Source organism: Argopecten irradians, chromosome 16 (assembly GCF_041381155.1).
Source record: "Argopecten irradians isolate NY chromosome 16, Ai_NY, whole genome shotgun sequence".
In the NCBI taxonomy this organism is placed as follows: Eukaryota; Metazoa; Mollusca; class Bivalvia; order Pectinida; family Pectinidae; genus Argopecten; species Argopecten irradians.
Window position 1 is genome coordinate 31,918,662 of NC_091149.1, and position 14,627 is coordinate 31,933,288.

At 37.1% G+C, this 14,627-nt stretch overlaps 1 pseudogene; it reads left to right on the plus strand.

Moving 5' to 3' along the window:
- Positions 1-11,313: 11,313 nt before the first annotated feature.
- Positions 11,314-14,218, plus strand: LOC138310167 (uncharacterized; annotated as a pseudogene).
- Positions 14,219-14,627: the final 409 nt, after the last annotated feature.

The following is a 14,627-nucleotide window of genomic DNA, read 5'->3' on the forward strand; positions in this document are numbered from 1 at the left end:
GATATTTTGTCCCCAAAGTCTCCCTCGCCAAGGCTTGCCAAATTATTGTAAGTTTCTGGTCTAGAGAAATCCACCATGCGCAGGAAGGTTTTATCCAAGGGCCTGTTCAGTATTAAGCTGAGCATATCTGGGGTAATTGCCCCATATTTTGACTTACACGCTATCAGTAGGTGTGCTTTCTTAAGCCCAATCCCAGGCAGACTCTCTACCATCTCCGAGTTGAGGCTACATTGATCGGTAACATTGTCAGGTCGTTTAAAAATAACACATATAATACAAACAAACACCAAAAATTTACAACTGTATACTGATATAGATTGTACAGAATAATTAAAATAATTCAATAAAATACAAGTATACAAATCAAACGGCAATATGACAACAACAACTTGGAAAGGATACAGTTCGATGAAAACTTACCCTCCAATTGACAGAACAGAAAATATCCCGGCCACGCTAAGCTTAACTTTCCACTCCCCACGTGTTCCCGCCGATCTGTCAACTGTCAGTGTCAAAAAGTGTCTCCGGAAAGAAGAATCACTTTAAAACACAGTTTTCCCTTCGTGAGTCCGTGTACAACCACTTCTGACACCAATAAAGTGTTCTGCAAACTCACTTAGTTTAAACCTTGTGGCTTTGTTTGTTTGTTTGTTTGTTTGATTTATTAACGTCCTATTAACAGCTATGGTCATGTAAGGACGGCCTCCCATGTATGCGGTGTGTTGCGTGTATGTTGTGCGAGGTGAGTGTACTGGGAGACTGCGGTATGTTCGTGTTGTGTCTTCTTGTATAGTGGAACTGTTGCCCTTTTTATAGTGCTATATCACTGAAGCATGCCGCCGAAGACACCAAGCAACACACCCCACCCGGTCACATTATACTGACCTTGTACAAACATACACTGATACAGCGCAAACAACGGCGATACTTTTCAGCCAAAACACAGCTTCGCACTTCGCGCTCCTCGTATCGTCTGCACACACATAACACACAATCTTCAATTACAGACACCCCCCTCTCGAGACCAATCACACTGCGCATGCGCCAACTCTCACACACCGGATGTAGAACCGGTTGACTAATTACCGACAACCCCCAATACAACCTGCATGTAGCCGACAGTCACTACAACACCAAGCAACACATTCCATCCGGTCATACTGACAACGGGCGAACCAGTCGTCCCAGTCCCTGAATGCTGAGCGCTAAGCAGGAACAGACACTTCCTCTTTTATAGACTTTGGTGTGTCTCAACTAGGGGACAGAACCCAGAGCCGTCCTCACAGGGGCGAACGCTCAACTCAAGGCCAAAAGTGAGGCGGTGCCAAAGGAAGGCATTAAGAAAGATAAAGTCGGTTAGAAAGAAAATGTTTGTTTGTTTGTTTGTTTGATTTATTAACGTCCTATTAACAGCTATGGTCATGTAAGGACGGCCTCCCATGTATGCGGTGTGTTGCGTGTATGTTGTGCGAGGTGAGTGTACTGGGAGACTGCGGTATGTTCGTGTTGTGTCTTCGTGTATAGTGGAACTGTTGCCCTTTTTATAGTGCTATATCACTGAAGCATGCCGCCGAAGACACCAAGCAACACACCCCACCCGGTCACATTATACTGACAACGGGCGAACCAGTCGTCCCACTCCCTGTATGCTGAACGCTAAGCAGGAGCAGAAACTACCACTTTTATAGACTTTGGTGTGTCTCGGCCAGGGGACAGAACCCAGAGCCTTCCTCACAGGGGCGAACGCTTAACTCAAGGCCAAAAGTGAGGCGGTGCCAAGGGAGGCATTAGGAAAGATAAAGTCAGTTAGGAAGAAGAGAAAAGATAAGATCCTAAATTTAGTCGCCTTTTACGATCATGCAATAGGGGCAGCAGGTACAATTCTAACGCCCTACCTGTCGGAAAATGCAGTGGTGCTGCGTGCATGAAATGCTTTTACGTATTCCAGGAGAGATCAATCTGATTGATAGTCTGCTAGGAAATCCCTGAACTTTTCCATTCTACATTGAAACATTTTACACCATATTCCAAATAACATGTGAATGTAACGTCATATTTTTGACAGGTTAGCTCACTAAATGATAACTTCACGATCTCAAATTTACGCAAAAGAGATAAGTGTAATATGCCAGACGGAATAAAAAATTGAATCGGATTAAAATTTAACATTTTTGCTGAGGGAAAATGTGCTTATTTGTATTAAGATTATATATTCAATTAAAACACGTTTTAACTTAGAATTTACATTGTCAGTATCTCAAATTATCACTGATTGGTGTATTTATTTACCAATATACCTGAAAGATCGCCTCAAAGTTTGGTAACATAACCAGTTCGGCACCGTATCGAAATCGCCGTACTTAATTTGGTTTGGAGAAGCGAGTTTATCAAAAAGGTATAATAGAAGCAGTCTACCAGGGCAAACAAAACACATTATATCATACAAAATAACCAACATATATGTTTTTAAAACGAAACCTGTCAATACTATTACGTGCTATGTCCGCATACATTGTGAAAACGATGTTTTAAATGAGATGGTATGCAGTCACCCATGTGATATAAGATTTCATTACGGAGAAACCATGAGTTTTAATACCATTAATTACGGAATTGAATGGAGAATTAGGAAGTTATCGCATCTGTCATATGTCTCTCATATGTTTCTACTTCGTCAGTGAGGATATAACCGGGGTATTGCTGTGGTCTTCGTATCCATCATATTATCAAATACTCGTGTCATTGTAATCTGTTACACCAGCCTGAAGAGTGGTGTAGCCAGTCTCATAATTATCAGACAGAACAAGGACTTATGTTCTTCTGATAGTACGATAATCTGATATTGATGGAGACCTTTATTTAAAAAACAAGAGGCCCAAGGGCCTTAACGGTCATCTGACTATCTTGGCAATAGCTGTATAGGAAAATAATTAGATATGGTGTCATGGTAGCCATCTTCAATCTGGGATCAACCAGAGATACAACAACACTTTGACAAGATCATATCAGTCGCATTTCATGTTTCAAGTTTCAGTTAAATTGCACTGGTAGAACTTGAGAAGAAGTTCAAATGTGTTTTCAAGATTGCATCTGTGGCAGCCATCTTGGATTTTGGATCGACATAAAATATAACAACACTGACTTGGTCGGGACCATGTCAGGATCATTTCATGCAGGTTTCAGCTTAATCACACTGGTAGAACTTGAGAAGAAGTTCAAAATTCAAGATTTTGGAATATTTGACTCTCGTGACCTTGAAAGTAGGTCAAGGTCATCAATTTTCACAACTTTGGTAGCCCTTCATCCCAGCATGCTACAGGCCAAATATGAGTACCCTGAACCTTTCGGTTAGTTAGAAAAAGTCATTCAAAGATTTTAGCTTAATTGACCCCTGTGACCTTGAAAGAAGGTCAAGGTCATTCATTTTTATAACTATGGTAACCCTTCATCCCAGCATGCCACAAGCAAAATATGAGTATCCTGGACTTTTGGGTTAGTTAACAAAAATCGTTCAAAGAATTTAGCCTATTTGACCCCTGTGACCTTGAAAGAACGTCAAGGTCATCAATTTTCACAACTTTGGTAGCCCTTCATCCCAGCATGCTACAGGCCAAATATGAGTACCCTGAACCTTTCAGTTAGTTAGAAAAAGTCATTCAAAGATTTTAGTCTATTTGACTCCTATGACCTTGAAAGTAGGTCAAGGTCATTCATTTTCACAACTTTGGTAGCCCTTCATCCCAGCATGCTACAGGCCAAATATGAGTACCCTGGACCTTTTGGTTAGTTAGAAGAAGTCGTTCAAAGATTTTAGCCTATTTGACCCCCGGTGACCTTGACAATACGTCAAGGTCATTAAGTTTCACAACTTTTGTAGCCCTTCATCCCAGCATGCTACAGTTCAAATATGAGTACCCTGGACCTTTTGGTTAGTTAGAAGAAGTCGTTCAAAGATTTTAGCCTATTTGACCCCCGGTGACCTTGACAATACGTCAAGGTCATTAATTTTCACAACTTTTGTAGCCCTTCATCCCAGTATACTACAGGCCAAATATGAGTACCTGGACCTTTTGGTTAGTTGAAGAAGTCGTTCAAAGATTTTAGCCTATTTGACCCTGGACCTTTAGGTCAAGGTCATTTATTTTCAGAACTTGATAGCCTTCATCCAGTATACTAATGCCAAATAAACTTTGGGCCTTACGGTTATTGAGAAGAACGGCGGACGACGACGGACGGTGCATGATGACTATAGGTCATCCTGACCCTTTGGGTCAGATGACCTAAAAATCCGGATTTGTCAAAATTCTTGCCATTCTGTTCAGCCTACGTAAAACATATCTTAGAAGGGTATAATAGACTATGATGAATTGTGCACGTGAATTGGCTAAATTGTTTATATGATTTCACTGGTAAATTCCAACTGCGTTTGACAAGGTACATAGCTGGGGTGCAGTAAAAAAATTAAATAATATTATATTGTTATGTATTTTCCATTATTTCAAGGAGAAATAACACCTTCATATCGCACGCATTGATAATAATAAACCGACCAACCACTAAGCAAACAGACCTTACCATACGATGTATTTGTCATTGCTATACTTTCTCAATGCTTTGGGATATTACTTCTTGGTTTTTAAAGTATAGTTGAATTTTTCAAGGAACTGACAGTATAAAAGTCGATGTGTTACCTTGGTGTGCACTGTTGCCTTTATTATGAAGGCGTCGTCAACACGATATCTGTTTCAAAGTTTTATTTACTTTTCAACTGTAAACAATAACGTACCAATGGGTTTAATCGATAAGAAAGTAATAAAGCGTATAAGCTATACACTCCATTGCTCTGACGTAGCTCGTGGGATCCTTAGTTTTATATCTCAAAGTATTTTTCGCATCTCACAAACCTAAATTTAATTCAAGCAATATCCGAGAACAAATACATTAAGATGCATTTAATTCCATAAATGTTTATAGTGTTAATTTGAACCTTTTAACGAAACCATTACTAACGCTATGATTATAGGCTACGAAAAATTGCAAAATGATAAAAACATCAATGTCTCCGCCTCGGAGGAGCATACTCTCTATGCGATAACTCTTCCCTACCTTAAATGACATTCTTACAGTAAGTGTTGCAGGCAACACACGTCCCCTGCCGTAAAATCAATGTTTTTTTCTAATCTATGGTCAGCTATTATTGCTTAGTTTTTGTCTCAAGTTATCGTCCGGAAATGAAAATCTGTGAAACAAACTATTTTTAGTAACAATGACCTTTTGACCCCAAATGCATTCCCATGCTACGATTTATAAGAAAACTATGTAAGCTACAAACCAACAAATAATAACAGGACCAATGTTTATTTAACAAAAGCAACATCTAACAATATATCGTATGTTCCAGAATGGAAACGAAAACTTTTCAAACAATCTATTGTTTGCAACAGAGAGCTTTGTAGTTGATCTTTTGACCCCAAATTCAATTCAATGCTGTATTTCCCCATATAATACCATTGTGTAAAGTTTGATCAAACTGCATTGATGTTTTCTCAAGTTATCTGTCGAAACAAATATTTGTTTTTACTAGCAGTGACCTATGTAGTTAAACTTTTTACCCCACTACTGTATTCTAAGACTTTGTCGTCTGCAGTTAAACAAATAGTCAGTCATAGAAATAATATATGTTGTTTGTCACCAACGTTGAAATAGTAGTTAGTAATTAAATCACGTGAGAAGCAGGGCATTGATTTTATTTGTGATAGATATAAGTGTTTGTTTGAGTGATTTAACGTCCTATCAACAGCCGGGACGTCATCGCCTTCCAAGCATGTGGTGTGTATGAAGTGTAGTTTGAGAGACTGCGGTAAATATTTTTTTTGTCTTCTTGTAAAGTGGAACTGTTGCTAATTTATAGTGCTATATTACTGAAGCATGTCGCCGAAGACACCAAGTAACACACTCCACCCGGTCACATTATATCGACAACTGGCGGTTCGCGCAGTCGTCCCACTCCCTTAATGCTGAGTGCTAAGCAGGAGCAGAAACTACCACTTTTATGGATGTTTGTGTGTCTCAGCCAGGTAACATAACCCATAGCCTATAGCGAGCGCTCAACAGAAGGCCAAAAGTAAGGATGTGTCAAGGGTGTACCGAAGGAGAAAGTTAGTTAGGAAGAGAAAAAAAAGATCCTAAATTTAATGCATAAACTTTCTTACTCGTATGTACAAATCACATTAGACATTCTGTGGATATTTTCAAGCTTGCTCAACTAGAACTTACTTCCTTATACCAATTCAAACGAGTCCTATAAGTAGGTCAGTGACAAAATGGCCAACAGAACAGGGCCATTGACTTGGCTTGGTCATTGATAGAATCACCAGCTGTAGCTGAAGCTCTGTACCCATAGTTCTCATCATGTTACTGAATGTGGTTAATGTCGGACCAAGGTTAACAATTCACTGTGAGTCTGGTATTGATATGGTTTTCAAAAGTGTATATACCGTGGGCTCCCAAAACATTCCAATATCTATATATGCAACGCGTTGCACACCGGGGACGCCGCCATTAATGATCTTGCCTGTGACGTTAGGCATACAAACTAACCGGATGTCGAGTCTAGGTCAGCGACGACTTGACCAACACTAAAACACCTACATAACTACTTTTGATACATAAACACTTCATACTGAATGTTGACGGAAGCAGGGGTAATCCATCTGACCCAATATTTTACTGTGGACACAACGACTTAGTCATGAATCACCGGACATTTGGGCGGAAGTGTTTCCTAAAAAGAGGAAGCAATGCTTATGTGAGGGTGATCATTAATGATGGTGCCACGAATATTACAGGGAAGTTACTTTGTGTTTATCTCGCGTCTCCGTAAAAGTCATGACGTTACATAAATACGACATCAAGTGAGTCCAATGGGTACTAACACGTGTCGCTGTTACACTGTGAAGCCGACATGTATACATACAAGTCGTTGCCGGTTTCCCCGTCATATATTGTGACCTAGTTTGGTGTGATGTTTAGTGTCTTGACCAGCAATCTTCCCTGAGATAGCACACTAAAACTACTATTAAAATGACACACAACACAAATATACCTTCCAAAGCATTCACACACAGCATATATATGTAGGAATGGCGTGGTGCGTGTTTTGGGAGCCTGCGGTAAATTCGGCAATACTTCAGACATCCGTATATATTATCGAATCAGTCACGCCTCGTGGATCAATAGTTTACCATGTGTCTTACAAAAGAGAAGAGCAATTACTTTATTATCATATGAACACTTGATATTTGAAACAGTCGACATATTTTGCTTGGACACGCCAATATCTTTCATAAACATTGTATTAGGGGCATTTCATTCAAGGACATCCCAAGTATGATTTATAGAAAATATGTTCGAGATACTGACACTAACGACTGTAGAATTACAAGCAATGGATATTGTGGTATTATTAAGTTCTTAATTACCATCTGACACGACAAACCGGCAAAAAGACTTTCACATGCAATATTTTCGTATCAGCGAGTGTTTTGTTTCTGGTCAAGGGGGGCTCTGTGTGTGACATCTTGAGGAATTAGTCATCCGTAAAAGTGTGATCCTGGGATCAGTCCTCCTTGTATTTACATGGTGAGCGATCCCCGAACATGTCCCTGGGTACAGGCCGTCTGACATTCCTAATCACTCATTAGGATATCACGCCGCGCTGTAACGTAAACATCTTTGTTAAAGGGACGATGCTCTGACATCGATTGCAGAATCCTTACGAAAACGGAAATTCGTTCGAAAAAAAACGTTAGTGGAGGTGATGGAGTGTGTAGTAGGTATATAAATACTGAATAGGAATAGAAATTCGTATCTGTTCTTTTACTTCAAAGATTGATTTAGGTTATTAGATTTATCGCTACACCTTGTGGTACTTCCCTAGTGTGTCATAGACGCACAATGAATTTGAAGTAAATTAACTAAAACTGACCTTCATATATTTTGGTTTCTTATGGTTGTATTAACAGCCATAGTCATTAAATGACGGCCTAATTCAAGCTATATTTTGTGAGACCGCGGTGTATTGTAACAGTAGAAATCTTTCCTTTTAGTGGTATTTCACAGAATAATGGCGTCGAAGATAACGAACAATACAGTCATTTCAGTCTTCAAATATATGTCTAGGTTTCATGAAGTTGTCTGCCCTTGGACCACTAGGTACAATGTATATTTTTATAACAAACTTCAGGTGTACATAGGTATGAGGTTTCAAGCTTCTCATACTTAATACTCACTGTCACCGAGACTGTGATTCCTAATCAAATACAACCAAGAGTTAAATAAAGTTAAATAAGTAAATTATGTTTGAAATATACACTACACAATGATACAATACTGAATATCTATTCCTTTCTCGACACGCTCTCACAGTAGCTATCCTATGGTTACATTACAATATTTCCTACCAATAATTTACAATAACTCTAACAATCATCAGCATCTTAACCAATGAATAAAAACGTATCTTTATATATTAAATATACCACTGGATGATAATTATCATTTCCTTAAAATGATTCTATAGAGTCAGTACAGTAGAGTTGACTATACAATCCATTCCCAAATATTGACAGAATAGTCTAAGTTTCCTAGTTACGAAAATCCTATAAAAATACTGGAAAATTCCCCAATGACAAGACAACCGCATCGGGATCGAGGAAACACCTTTTACATCCCTAGCGGAAAGATACATCGAGAACCATCACTACCCCTACTCACACCTTGACTCCAAAAGTGAAATAATCACAACCCCGAAGTAACGGAACCTTGCTGGAGCGTTGCTGGAAAACTATAGTAACCACGCGAGATTATTCTATCGCTGGATTCTTGTAAGAAAAGGTTGCGTATACAATTTGGAACATTTGTATTATACGTAATAAGTAAACACATCCTAACCTACAAATTAGTATACGTACTGTACTTACATCCGAAACTCTGTTATACTCGCTTGTACTAAAATAGAAATATTTCACACACGACAACTTGCGTACTACGTCATTTCCGGTTCACACTTCCTGTAATTAACCACGCTTTCTCTCAACGGATCGCTCATACTTTATCTGAATATCGGTTGATTACGATTAATGACCATAGCTGTTAATAGGACTTAATTAATCAAACAAATAAAACAAAACGATGCATTAAAGAACAGGTATATATTTACCACCGGTTGAATTACGTTTCCTAGTATCTTCTAGTTAATACTTATTCACAGATGTTTTGATATTCATACAGATCGAAAGAATATTGCACTAGATGTGACACATCACAGAAACACAAGATCTCATCTTGTCACAAAACTTTAGGTATCAAAGCAATATACACCATACGCAATACATTTAAGAGTTGTTTCCTTCTCACGATGACCCTTTTAATTTTGCCAGTAGCATCATTAACATCGCCATATGATCATGAATAACTACAATATTATTCCATTATATTATACTTATAATGGTGACGAGAGATCGCAACTTGCACTCACGTTTGCTGTGTTTTATATTTACAACTTATCAACGTCTTAACCATGCATTAAGCATTAACTAACAATTAAAAAGGTTTTTCGAATTACGACAGCAAAAATGAACCATATGCTTTTTTGATCATGTACATAAAATCTACATCTTGGGTACTAACTTATGTTGTAACAACTGCCTCATAAGTCATATATTTTGTAAAGGTTTCTAACGATGTATCATTTGTACCTCTTTATTTATAATGGTATAGCAAGACCTACACAATAACAAAAATTTCCATCTATCTGTTAACCGATCAGTGACTATTCAAAAATAGTGTAAATCAAAATCATATCACAACAGAAAAGGGAAATGAAACATTTTCTATGGTAATACACATAAAATTAAATACTTTTATGAAGTCTGATTGATAGATATCAAGAAGTCGTATATAAGACGAGGAGTATTATTAAAGAATCGAGTTAGGATAGGTGTTGGAAAATGATTGATGGTCAGAAAACGTCGGTAAATCTGCGTACAAGGAAGTTGAATCCGTAGAGAATTAACAACCCATCAATCGGCTATACTGACCATAATACTGAAGAAGAAATAATTTCGTTGTAGGTTTTAAACAACGGGGCATATGTAACATAAAAAATAGTTTACTTATTTGCACAGGTATCAATGAGTTTAATGATGGCCATTCAACAAAATCATCATTGGTACAAATTAAGTGGCATGTCATTTGTAATTTCCAACCTCTCTTGATTTCCACTGACTTTCGAACAGGTATGGCGCATATCCGCCCGTTTCGACCTAAAGGTGGCTTATTCAAAATTACCTCTCTGGACTACTAATAACATAACAGCATACTTTCTTTTAGGGACACTGAAGTTAGGAATGCATTGAAATTTCGATTTACGCTGAAGATAAATCAGTACTTATGTAACATGAAGGCCAATACTGTGACCAATGTATACGATTCTAGAACCGGTTCGGTCTCTGCTATTTTACATTGGTAGTGCTACGTTGTAGGTCGATCCATAATCTCAGCCAGTAGATAATTGTTTTCTACATCCATGTACTATATTTTACGTTTTAGATGCATTCCCTGAAAAGTATCTGCCTTTTACAAAAAAGACAATTATCAAGCTATATTTCCTTACCAAACCAGGTTATGAGTATAGTGTAAACATCCGTACAACTAAATCGTTGATCTATTCTATTAAGAAGGGAACTAGAACTGTCGCCATAGTGGGCGATTAATACTCCCGCTGCACAAATTTAGTAATGACTCCCATTAATAGGGGACGTTGCAGAACCCAATATAGTTTACTCAACTTCCCTTTATGTGAGGGTTCTATGCACCAAATTGTGCAGAACCAGATATGATTAACTCAACTCCCCTTTATATGACCCGCCGGCTGGGATTTAGGTCCTCTAGCCAATGAAAAGGGAGAAAAATGAGAATTCCGTCAGATGTAATATTTGTGTACTATTTCCATTTCGCGGCGCGAAAATGGAAACCTCACTTGCGTCATAAAAACGAAAAATACTCTTGATATGTCTAATTATGCATATACCTCAAATAGTTATTCCGAAACCTTGTATATGTCAGTTAATTTCTCAAACAATAACATTGGCCGTTAATGTTAATAAAAATATTTAATCAACAGAAAATATCGAAGCGAATGGGGGTTTCTCGTTTTCTGCAGAACACACTTCTTGTAGTTTGTTTACATTCGCTACAAAGATGTGACAGAACGAAAGTGTTGATTGTAAGGCACGAGGAAGTTTACCATGTATGTTTCCACCAAATTTCAATGTTGTTGGATGCGATAGTGAGCTGGCGGCAGAGATAGATACCGATTTTAGCCATTTTTTTTCCCCATCTACGAGCCGAGGAAACAGTACTGATGAAGTACATGTATCGAGTCAGGTTAGCGGTGATCATCACCAGTTCCAGGAAAATGAATGTGATTTCGATATTGTAAGTGATGAGGAGGACAGCGAACAGTACTACGGTAAATCAGTAACACACTCACCTATTTTAAAATACCAGAATGAGTATTTTCATCAGAAATGGTAGTGAAAGGATACATTGAATCTGATCAAGAAACATGTGTTAGTGGTGACGATAAATTTGAGGATGATACTGACAACACGGAACAAGAGTGCGAAACAACTCGTATGTGTGACAAGCAAAGTTTAGAAACAGTGACATTGTTGAGAATAGACTGAACATACAGGGAATGGACAGAGATGTCAGAGACATGTTTATAATAGGCCAGCTTCAGGCGTGTGGTACAACAAGGAGTATGGATGGTGGATCTAGGCCTAATGTGAAACGACATTGGTTTGACTACCAGTTCCCAGAACATAAATATTTGTAAGACATGTTTTCCTATAACACTCAACAACCTCAAGTGGGCATTATTTAAAAAAATATCAGAACCCATTTTATTAAGCATGGTGCGGTTCCTAGGATACATGGAAACACAGGGAAAAAGCCCAAGAATGCTGTAACATATGATCATGGAACAACAAGTTTAGTACAGTTTATTTCAAGGTATGAGTACAGTGGTATTTATGCACAATGATGTAATTTATATAACTCAAAGTCATCCTTAACATAATTACAAATGTGTGCTTTTATTTACTCAATGGCTAGAACACAATATCTTTTAAAAGTTTTGCTAAATTGTTTAGGCTTTAGAATAATAATTCAAATTTACTATTCTATATAGTTTCACACAGTCATGACTCTTGAAGATAAAATGATGGAATCTTTTTTATCTTCAACAGTGAAACAGGAAACAGATGTCTTTCCGAGACAACATTCAGGAGAATTTGGCATCAGTGTCTCCCTCATATTCAATTTATGTCCTGTAAGACTGATGTTTGTCACAAGTGTGAATCCTTCAGGAATCGCATACTGAAGGTATGATAATTATTGCTATGCATATATGCAGAGATATTTAAATAGTCATAATACATGTACTTCCTTTTGATACAGGTACAATGTTTTAACTAAAAAAAATACTTATAAAATGAAATGAAAATCAAAAGAAGGTTTTGTGAACAAAATAATTATTAAATTATTTAATTTTTTGAAATATCTTTTAAGCAGTGATATTTTTTAAGTCTAAATTAATCAACTTGCTAAAAATGAAATAATGTAAAATATAAATATATGTTTTGACAAGATTTTGGTACATTAAAGGCTATCACAGAGACGGACAAAATGGAGGTCACTACAGACTTTGCTAACCACATTTCATCAGCTCAAATGGAGAGAGATCATTATCGAGAAAGGTGTCAGGCTGCTATTGCAGGTCTCCGAGATCACCCCAAGTCACATGCTCCTATTCCTCCAGCTTCCCTAGACCTTGATGATGTCCACTACACCTTTGATTTTGCCCAGAGTGTACTTCTACCCACCAATTGTAGACAGGAAGGTGCTTTGTACTTCAGGTATTATTTCTTTTTTTAAATGCAAACTGTACACCTATATTTGAGTTGAAGGAGAGGAAATCATTCAGTTACTGTGTTTTTACATTTTGAAATGGTGATAGAAACAATTTAAATTCCTTGCAGATGTTAAATATATTTTCATGGTAGATCAACCCACATAGGCAGTTATAAAGTACTGTCCGTAGGTCAGAGATTTTTTTTCTTGGTATTCTAATTTTTCTATATCTCTTAAAGCTGGCATATCCTGTAATAGTCCTGTCCAGTTACAAGATGTAAAATGTACACAGTAATTAAATAAATCAAATAAACCAAAGTAAACTTTTTTGTCATAATTTGTTTTGTAAGAACTTATCTAATTAGTATCACTTTCTTTGCCCTCTTCCAACTGTCCCAGAGCCTACCAAATCTACACAACCTCATACAGAAGAATAAATCAAACATGTTTTTGAGTTTAATATATTCTATAGTTTTAGGGTTCAGACATTCATTCTTGATACTAATGTAAAGTAAAGTTTGTTTAAAAAAATTGATATGATCTAATGTGTCCTTGTGAGGTTTTTTTGTGTCTAACAGATAATTTTGCAGTAGTACTGATGCATCGATGTCAGTAATGTACATTGTATTTAGCTAATGAATGATCCCTTAAAGTGAATAGTCGGGCAAAGAAAATCAGTCTAAATGCGTTCATTGGCCTTCCAAAAGTTCTCGCATATTAATACGACGGTCAAGTTCTGCTTACGTTTCCCAGTTCTGACCATTGAAATAAAGAAAAGTGGAAAGCATTGAAAGCGATGCTGCGTGGAAATGTAACCACGGACATAGTCAGCCGGGATGACATTTTAGGATTCCTATACTTTAAATTAATTTCTTCGTACGCAGACAGATTTTGACAAGAAATTTTATTTTTCTATTTTATAAGAAATTATACTGGATACAGTCACACCATTTTTACCGACTTTTGGCATCCTTGCCCGACTGTTCACTTTAACTATACATACAGCAGCTGTACATTGTACATGTAGCCACTGTAAGGGTACTCAGTAAGTCAAACATCTGGAATCTGAACACATCTTACTCTTTGATTTACTCAATAGTACTTATTCAAGAGGGGGACATCCTGCAGTTGTTAATTTCTAACAGTAATAATCTATATGTATGTAAATTATTGTACTTTTCACTCTTTGCATTGATTTCGTAGGTATTTAATGATCGTGGAAGTAAAAATCACCACGTGAATAAAAGAAACTATATACAGTAAAATGATCTTGTCATCAGTAAAATTGGTTCCTTTTGGTTTCTGATGATTGTTTCAAAATGTCAAATGTTTTAAGTCATTACTATTTTAACAATATACATTTGGGCCTGCAACAAAACAAAGATTGTCTGTCCATCTCTCTTCTGCCTCTCTTAATTATTAATGTCTTTGTGCATCATGCATTGATTATAATTATAATTCTGCTTGATTCTGTAGTCTACTGTATTATGATTAATACACATATAGCATACCTTTATTCTTTTCTATCAAACAACATGTTTATGTTTATAATTTAGCAGTTTCTTTCGCAGTATTTCGGAAATTTATTTCTGCAATTTCTTTCAAAGTATTCTGGAAATTTATTTCTGCATACGTGTAATGTGTTTTAT